The sequence below is a fragment of the Lates calcarifer genome, linkage group LG1 (genome assembly GCF_001640805.2).
Source record: "Lates calcarifer isolate ASB-BC8 linkage group LG1, TLL_Latcal_v3, whole genome shotgun sequence".
Taxonomy (NCBI): domain Eukaryota; kingdom Metazoa; phylum Chordata; class Actinopteri; family Centropomidae; genus Lates; species Lates calcarifer.
Genome location: NC_066833.1, coordinates 24,885,548 through 24,895,607, shown reverse-complemented (window position 1 = coordinate 24,895,607; position 10,060 = coordinate 24,885,548).

Sequence of the window (10,060 nt, the reverse complement as noted above, 5' to 3'; positions counted from 1 at the left end):
AGTAATTGGGGAGGATTAACTGATGATCATCTTTTGACCATGTGACCACACTGTTTAAAAGGTCAGCAGCAGTTCATTTTGCCAGCTGTCTTTCAAACCACCTGTTGCGCTCTTTTTGACATCTTTTTCAACTAAATTGAGGTATTTGCTAACGACTAAACCAATGTGAAGAATGGAAAAAGGAACAGTTTGGGAATACATGCTAAATGTTTAATATCAAAACCTTGATTCAAGAATACTCAGTTCACATACAGCGTCATCTAGATACTTTTCTGTTCTCCTGTTACAGCCCTAATGTGCAGAGCTACTGCTTGTCAGGTCGTACTCAGCAGCCAGGGCAACTGTACACCACTCTCACAACCCAGAAGTAACCATGCACTTTAACAGAGTCATCAAATCCAAAATAAAATTACATGAACTATAATTAACCCTTTTCCTATTCCTTTTTTTTTTTTTTAGAACTGTTACGAGAAGTAGTCACATAGAGTACCTTGGCTAGTACTGGATTCACGCACCATCTGTTTCTGTTTAGACATATGAAAGTAAATGAGGAGAAAGACAGCATTTTTATATGCCTCTGGTAATGCAAAAATACATCAATTTAATTATGTTATACTTTTACACATAGTCATCAAATGGTGATCCTCATCAGTTTAAAAACATTACATCTTGAGGGATGTGGTTCAAAATGACTAATAATTACTAATCAAGCCACCCCTTAAAGTTTGTCATTCCCTAGAATGTCCCTGAAGAGAATAAAGGCAGTCAATCAGGTATTGCCACTCTCTATGACAGCCAGCTTTTCACCCCCAAAAAGCTTCTGTGGAATTGCAGGTCAGAACAGCTACAGTTTAAATACCAAGCCTTTATGTGGTCAACAGAACACACACTAATTAATTTCATGCATCCTGACCTTAAACTCATTTTTATTTATATGTGCCTAAGATTTCCTTTATAAATTTGCTCTAATTATGCTAATGATTTTTGGAAGAGATTGCTCAGTGTAGAGAAGATTACTACAGCCAACTGGAAGATTCTTTAAGTGGTAATCTGGAATTACAGAAGTCCCAAGATCATGTTCTGACTCGCAATCAAAAGCCCAACAACACAAGTCTACAACCACGCTTTCATCTTTGTAAGCTTCATGCTAGCATCATCATGCTAACAAGCTCACAATGACAACAGTATGCTTGATAACCATGGTCACTTTGCATGTTAGCATACCAACTTTTTCTACCAGAAAACACAATATATTCTACAGTTGAAGCAGATCAAAATGTCCTTTGTTTTGCTAGTATTTGGCCATGGACTGAAGCTTCAACTTTACAGACAAATAAAGTGATGAAAGGTTCATAAAACTGATAGAAATCTTAAGGCTGAAGTGTTGAACCTTGAAAATAACTTGAAGAAAAGAAACTAGATAAGTAAATATCTCACTTTTGTCTATAAAAAAAAGTTCCAGATTTTAAATGATATTGCACAGAATTGCTGCACTGGCACTCAAAATGATTCATACTTCCCCTCACAATCATGGGCTTTTTTACAGTAATAATCTGACCAGACACAGGATACATTTTTAAAACCTCTGCACACTCATACTTTACCCTCACAGGTGTTTTCACTTGCCTGATTAGATCTCTTTGACAGTGTGGATGTGTTAATACTTTGTTTGATTGACAGCTTTTCAGTCCTCCTCTCTGCATAGCTTTAACCTGACTAGAAGACTAATCAACAATTGTAATTGAAAACACCTGTGTGGATGTGCAGGGTCTTAGAAGCCTCATACCCAGGTGGACATATTCTATTATCATCTTATGAAGTTGCATATCAGGTCATCTGAAGCATGTAAGTCCAATGTTTAATCTTTTTTTTTTTTTTTAACCTCTGTTTTGATCTTCTATTCAATAACTCTCTTTCTTTCAAATTCCCTCGCTGCAACAGTAGCCAGTAGGAACTAGAGTGTCACTTTTTATTTAAAATTCAAACTGCAGTTCAAATGTGTGTGTAATAATCTGGCTAAATTCAAAATTGAAATGCATTGTCTGTCTGAATTAGGCTATTTGCTAACATTAAATGGGGAAAGCTAGGAGGCTGTGCTAAATCATGACACCAAATTGTCTCAGAAATTATATTAGGAAACATTTGTATTCAACGCTATAGACACAAAAATAGAGGTTAAAGGCCATATGACTTTGTAAAACAGCAACCACCATGTTGGGGACGTGTACATATATACACACATATAAATGAGAGACAGTAAAGTGCTTTACGTTAACATTAGCTTGTCACTTCAGTGAAGCAGTGGAATGGGCATTGTGAAAGAACATCTATTCAACAAACATAGTTTAGGATTAGACTGTGTGGGTTACGCTGAAATTAGTTTTCACTAATACGTATAACTTTGCTTTAACTTGATTTTTATATATAAATGACAGTTCTGATAGGAGAATAGCACGACTTGAATGATGACCTTGCTGATGGCCAAGTGAATATCTTGCATACTGACAGTGTATTTCACTTTAAAATCAGTATTTGTTGAGGACTTGAGGAATGATATAGTACAGACACACAGAGCCAAGATTCCTGCTGTGCATCTCTTGCTGAAGCATATTCCTTTTGGCTGGGAAGGCTTTGTAGGCTGAGTTTTTTTAGGATGTAATTTGTTTGTCTTTGTGTCTCTGTATGTTATTGTGTATTGTCTAGCATGTGCTTCTATGTACGGCATGAGATGAAATTGCCTTCTTCAGAACCCTTTTAATTGTACCTATACAACACTTGGATGTATTAAAATTAATGACAAGATATGCTTCAAAAACAAAAACAAATGCAAAAAATGTTGGGATTTTTTTTCTTCCTAAAATAGACTACTTTTAAGAGTAATTGTTATTCTGCTAAAATGGCATTATGCTAAACTGAAAGAACAGTATCTGAAAATTTGAATAAAAATAATTTGTTAAAATTAATTAATTTTTAAATCAAACTTAAATCAACCAGGAAAGAGCAGTATATCCAAGGATTGTAGTAATTTCAAAATCCCAGGAAAACCTGCAATCCTAATACAATATGTTTATCAGAGCTTTTTGTTAAAGATTCCTGACTTCTCTGTGTAGGATATAATACATGATTATTCTCTGGATGTAGACATTTAAATTATTGTTAATATACAGCACTGTGCAAAAGCTTTAGGCACTAAAGGTAAAGCGAAGATGCCATCAAAAATAATCCCATGATTAATTTTTATTCATCAATTAACCTCATGTAAATGCAGTTTAACAGAAAAAAAAAAAAAAAAAAAACTGAATCAGATCTGTATTTCCTGTATTTGACCCCTCCACCCTTTGCCTTCAAAACAGCTCCAGTTCTCCTCAGTACACGTGTACATCTTGGAGAAGTTGCCTCAGTTCCTCTGTGGATTCAGGCTGTCTCAGTATCTTCTGTCTCTTCATGTAAACCAAGAATGACTCTGTAATGTTGAGATCAGGGCTCTGTGGGGGTCAGACCATCTACTGCAGGATTCCTTGTTTTTCTTGTGTCTGAGGATAGTTCTTTATGATGCTTACTGTGTGTTTGGACTCATTGTCCTGCTGTAGAATTAATCTGCGAGTGATCAGACGCCTCCCTGATGGTACTGATGAAGGATTAGAGTAAAAACATCTAGTGCCTAAAACTTTTGCACAGTACTGTATATATATGAAAAATACAGATTAACATATCTTAAACATATCTGTCTCTCACTTTAAAAATCTAAAATAAGAAAAGACATTAAAGAATCTTTGAATCAGATGCAATCAGAGGTCCTTAAATCTGTCACCAAACCCCAACAGTCACCATCATCACCAAAGTTTACAGAAGGATTTAATCAAGCATTTTAAAACCATTAACCATACCATGTTCCATATGGGGCCGACTATAAAATCTTTGCTGGATCTGAGTTTTTGTTTTTCAGCTGGTAATTGGTGGTGGTGCCTCGCTGTAACTGCCCTTTTCTGCCAACCACTGAAGAGCCACTAAGTTTTTTTTATGGGCTTCAGGCAAACACTAATGTGATGGGTGTTTAAAAGCCACAGGTTCTCAAATGTTGGAGAATTTACAGCCACACCACATTCAATTTCATGGGTCAAGGGCATCCACAAAGGGGCCATCAAGTCTACTCGTTTTAATTTTTAATCACTTGTCAGCAATTCCCACAGCAAGTTTTGAAGTTATATTCCAAGACATATTACTTGGAAGTATACATTTTGGGTAATTAAAAAAGAGGAACTATAGGTTACCAGGAGGAAAACACCACATGTATAGTTAAAACTGTGAAATTCACAGGGCAAATAGCTCAGGATGCCCAGCTCAAGGAATGTCTGCTTTCAAGGAATTTTTGCTTAAGCTACAAGCCGGTAGGTCATGTGATGTTTTCAGGACTTGAGATAATCAGACTTAGAAATATTAAATATATTAAATATTAAATAATATACACTATTGGATTTTTCAAATAAATATGCCATACACACACTGAAACATTTTTAAAAGTTGGATTTCCTTCCATATCAATAAATGTCAAACTTGTGTTCAGACAGTTCTCCTGGATTTATTCACCGAGGCCTAATTCTGGAAAGTCCTGCTTGCCGCATGAATGTCACTCAACTAAGCTTCTTGTAAAATTAATTGTGCGCAGTAATCTGTAAAAATGTACCATAAATGTTATTTCTGATATGTCAAAATCTATCTCGCTCTCTTGACACATACCTGATACTACTCTACATCCGTCTGTGTTAAGAGCATAGGCATATCATCAGGAGACAGGAGGTTTCCATAATCTGCCCTCCCTTAGTCTCCTCAGAGGAACATCTATTCTTCATCACTGTCAACTCTCCATCCCCAGAGAGACAATGCTTCGCTGCTATGGACCTTGGATGGCTTAGGGCCACATTTTTTGCTCGTCACCTAACCCCTCCTCGCAAACAAACACTGACATTGAGGAATTTTGTAAACATATCTGGAGTGACCACCAAATTTGTCCTCTCTCCAAACTTCCAGTAGCTTTACAAAGTCATTAATCATATGATAGCTTCCCAGAGGTGACTGTCAGTTTTGGAGTAGGAATGGTGATTTCTCATCCCTAAGTGAAAAAGCAAGCAGAGTGCAGACGGGAAGGATAAATCACTCGAGAAGTGAAGACAGGTAGCATTCAGCAGCTGGCCATCTGGCCCTTATCTTGTCCTAGACTGGCTGATTTTATTGCTTTTCATTGCTTTCTGTAGAACCAAGAGGGATTTCCACAAACAACCTGTCAATCTGGCCTGAGGTGATCATCCTCTGGTGGTTGTTTAAATGATTACAATGTGGACTTAGCTCATGCAATTAAGTGACTTCCCGAGGGCACATTGTTTAAGTCAGTGGTCAGATGGACATTAGAGACTGTGGACTATTACCCTGTGTCATTTATTGATTAAGACACACACATGTAACACAATATCAGTTACTGATTGTATTGCTTAATCTCACATAGTGGCTCTATATATATATATATATATATATATATATATATATATATATATATATATATATATAGAAATTTTCCACATAAGACATTTTTAAAGAATTGCTCAACAAATTGAATGAATTTACAACTGGTAACAGGTAGAGAAAATCTAGTGTTAATGGTTGTTTCTTAAACTAATTCTCTGAATTATCCATGATATACTCAAATTATCTAATTAGTCAGTTTAGGCAAAGTTTATCAATGATTAAAAAATTATTCTTGTTTAGTAGCAATAGCATAAAGTGGAACATATTATCTTTAAAGGCTCATAGCAACCCTCATCACAGAGGACAAAACCTATACTTCACTTCACTTAATGGTGGTGAGTTCAAAAACATGACCAAATTTAGATTATGGTAAAGTGCCCCATTAGTTTGTTTTGCCCCAACTAATCTGTACCACCACCTGGCAGTTTTCAGTTGCCAGTGAAGCTGTTGTAGAAATTGCAGGCAGCGTTTAACAATTTTAATGCAGATTAAAGAATTATGAAGATTTAACACCTGCCTTTTCTTGAAGTCTTTGTCCAATTCAATTCATTAAAAGGGTTTCAGCATATTATTACTGGAAGCAAAGTTTATTTCTGATTTCTAACCATGTGGATATTTTTGCTTCAACTTTTTCATTGGTTTAACAACTTGATCTGCCAACACTCTTGAACCATGTTTTTGTCGAGGAAGATCTTTGCCACAGAGTGATCTGTCAGCAGGAACACTTCTCCAGATGCTATAGTTTGCACATCTGTTAAAGGCTCCAGATGTTATTGGATGCACCTGGTAAGCCCCTTTTCTCTTCCCACCCGTTGTCCATAGACCAGCACCACATCCAGGACAGGGCATCCTTCTCCTTTGTCCAGATGTGGGGGAATCTTGAGACCTTGCTGTAGAATTGCTGTCTTAAATTGCTGTTAGTCAAATCAAAAATGCCATATTAAATTTGCACAAAAATACAGTCGGCAGCACAGTGGTGCAGTGGTTAGCAAGAAGGTTCCAGGTTTGAGCCCAGGGCTTTTCTGTGTGGAGTTTACTGGAGGTACTCCAGCTTCCTCCCACAGTCCAAAGACATTCAGGTTAGGTAAAATTGGTAACTCTAAATTGCCCATAGGTGTTAATGTGAGTGTGAATGGTTGTTTGTCTATATGTGTTGGCCCTGTGATGGACTGGTCATCCTTTCGCCCAATGTCAGCTGGGATAGCGCCCACCCCACGACCCGTAATGGATAAGTGGTATAGATAATGAATGAATTAATGAAAAATACAGTTGTCTATACACTATAACACATAGTTGAATTGACTGTTCAACAACTCTGTTCTTGATCTGTATTTCTCATCTTCTCATCCCAGTTATGACAAGTTTTCTCTTCTGGTCCTTATTCCTTGACCACAGAATCTAAGTTCAAGTTCAGCTTGTCTTCATCCACACATCCTACATTTCTTGAAAGGACTCTAGAGGTGACACCTCTCTTGAGAAGCTTCTATTACCGGTCAAGTGTTTCGACCTGTGGACATGAGCCTCTAGAGACCTTTTAGACTTTCTTGAAGTAAACCCAGGTCCATGTCTCTTGTACTCTTCCTACTGACAGAAGTGTGTAGATTAATATGCGTTACAAAACATGGCAAGGTAAAGTGGTTGGTTGGTCCACCTCTGTGGTCCAGACTGAAATATACCTATTTTGTACAGACATTCATGGTACCCAAAGGGCGATCCACCATTACTTTCATGATCCTCTGACCTTTGCTCTATTGCCGCCATGAAGTGGACATTTATGGTTGTAACTGAAATATCACAGAAACTATTGAACTGATTCTGGTGCAATGTGGTGCAGATTTCTATTGCATTCCACAAAATTAATTCTTGACTTTGGCGATCCCCTGGGATAAGTATACCACAGCACTTGAACGCTGTTTATTATCTATTTTAGATCCTTTTCATTACCACTACATTATTATTATTATTATTGTTGTTGTTGTTGTTGTTGTTGTTATCATGATCATTATTATTTATTTATTTTTTTACTACAAATATTCAAGGCCCTTAAATGCTAAGAATTTTGCTAACTTTTCCTCCAGTGCCACTGGCTGGCAAAGTTTTCACTTAACTATCTCTACATCTACTACATGGATTGTTTCAAAATTTTGTAGAAGTTAATGGTTCCCAGACAATGTATCCTAATGACTTGACACATTTCCACTAGTGCTGCCATGAGGTCTTGGCAACTACTTCATGGATTGCCATGAAATGTGGTGCCGATATTCCTCCACAGGATGAATTGTAAGCAATGTAATGTGTTTGGTGCTATTTAGCAAATGTTAGCATGCTAACACTCTGAAATTATGTGGGAATGCTTCACATGTTGGCAAACATTATACCTTCATCAACATGTTAGAATTTTCGTTGTGCGCATAAAAATTCAACAATAGTGTGTATTGCCAGTGTTTTACATTCATACTTATAATGCTTTGAGCACCACAAAATAAAAAGTGTAAATATATATATGTATATATGTATGTATGTGTGTGTGTGTGTGTGTGTATTTATATAATGAAAGTCAAACCGAAACTAAAGCGAGATTCCACTAAGCGTAAGTACGAATTTTTTTAGTAAATCCAACTTTTGTATTAAGGATGCAAAAATGGGATTTCATCCCTTCACTATTCAAAAACCATTTTCATATCACTATCAAACATCATTACGCAGCCATATCACGCATCATTAATGACCATTTATTAACAAGGACTTGAAGAGGAGTGCAGGTTCTATCTATTCATTTTCTATTAACTTTACACACCAGGAATCCTGTCCAATAACGGGGTATCCAGCTGCCTTGGACTACTCCTTTACCCCCTAACATCCTCCTTCCCGTTCTCTCACTCTCACTTCCTCACCTGTCAGAGGTGGAATGTTGCTGGCAGACACAGTCCTCCAGGGTCTGACTCTTGACAGATGTAGTGATGCTCAGTCAAAATGTTTCCCAGCTCTGTTCAGAAAGTAGCCTGAAACAAGCGGACAGCAGCAGATACTGCAGAACAGAAGTAAATAAAATGATAAACCCGTGCATGACAATCGATACTAAATTGGAACAGCTCATACTGCTGCAGGCTGTCATCTTTACATAAAGTTAAAAGAACTATACTGATTCTCATTCAGCTTGTCAAACTCTATTTCTTCATTTTACCAGCTACTTTTTATGTTTATATTCTAAAGATGCAGAAATGCCTCAAACATGCAACAAATCTGCACTGGGGAATTATTCAGTGACCATGCCTATAATATACAACTGTAAAACTGAAATTGTGGTTCTGGAGGGCTGTGAAAACAAGTCTAACTGACATTAATACATGAGACCCAGGATAAATTGCTAATATTTAAAACATGTGTCATTAGTAATAATGTGAAAGTAAACAGTTGGAAAGTGTTGGAGACTATTAGACTCATAAAAAAGTTTATGCCCATGTCAAACTGCAGATGGAAACAGCACAGCTGTAGGAACACATGAGGATAGAGATTACAGACTCTGTACACTGGTTCTATCCTGCATGGTTAGTAATAATTAATCAAGCTCATATTGAATAGTATTTAACTTTAATTTTTCCTAAAATGTTCTGTCATTTACAGATTTTTTTAAGCAAACAGAGAAGTGTAGAATGTAAAATTCCTTCCCCAGGAAAAAGAAGTTCTGTGGATCCACTCTGTCCGGGGTCTGCTCTCCTCTGAGGCCGATCTTCATGGCAGCTTTCCAGCTCTCAGCAGGAAAGGAAGTGGCTCTCAGGGGCAGTGCTCAATTCGCCCTCTACTGGGCGGAAGTCAGGCCTCAATGAGGCCGTCAGTCGAATAGGTCATGCTGTCAGAGCGCACCAGAGTTCACATCCTCTCATTAGACTGCAATACTTTCAACATCCCTTCACTGGAAAAAAGCAAAGTCAGGGAAATTGGTCTGAATTACACTTAAGACAAAACAGGCTTATGGTGATGGGATTGTGCAGGTGTAGTCAGGTAGACAGAGTGTGTGTGTTTGTGTGTGTGTGTTGACATTACCATTCTCCTCATACCCATGCACACAGCACGCACACTCACACATTGCCTGTGTAGCTTATCAGTTTACACCATGTGGCGAAGACATAAAGATTCTCAGCTGCTGAAGTGTGAAATGGGGCTGCGACATTAAGGTTCAGGTTGTTGTGTTGTGATACTGAAACATCAAGTTTGGATATGATCTGTGAGTCAGCAGAATAACACTAACGCTAACTCTGAAGCCACTCTAGAAACAAAGGCATGTCCAGCTTTATTATTTTGAGAGACTGTAGAAAAAAATACATTTTATGGTTTCAATACCCTTTTTGAGATATTTTACAAATAATATTTTCATATCATAAATATTTAGAGATTGAAAATAAGAAGATATTATGTTGTCAACGTACTCCAGGAATCAACATCGAGCTTTGATGCAGTGTAACCTTAAAGATCAGATTATTCAAAATGAGCATTCTTGATTCAAGATTTGCAGTCTGGATGTGACGCAGAAACACACTAC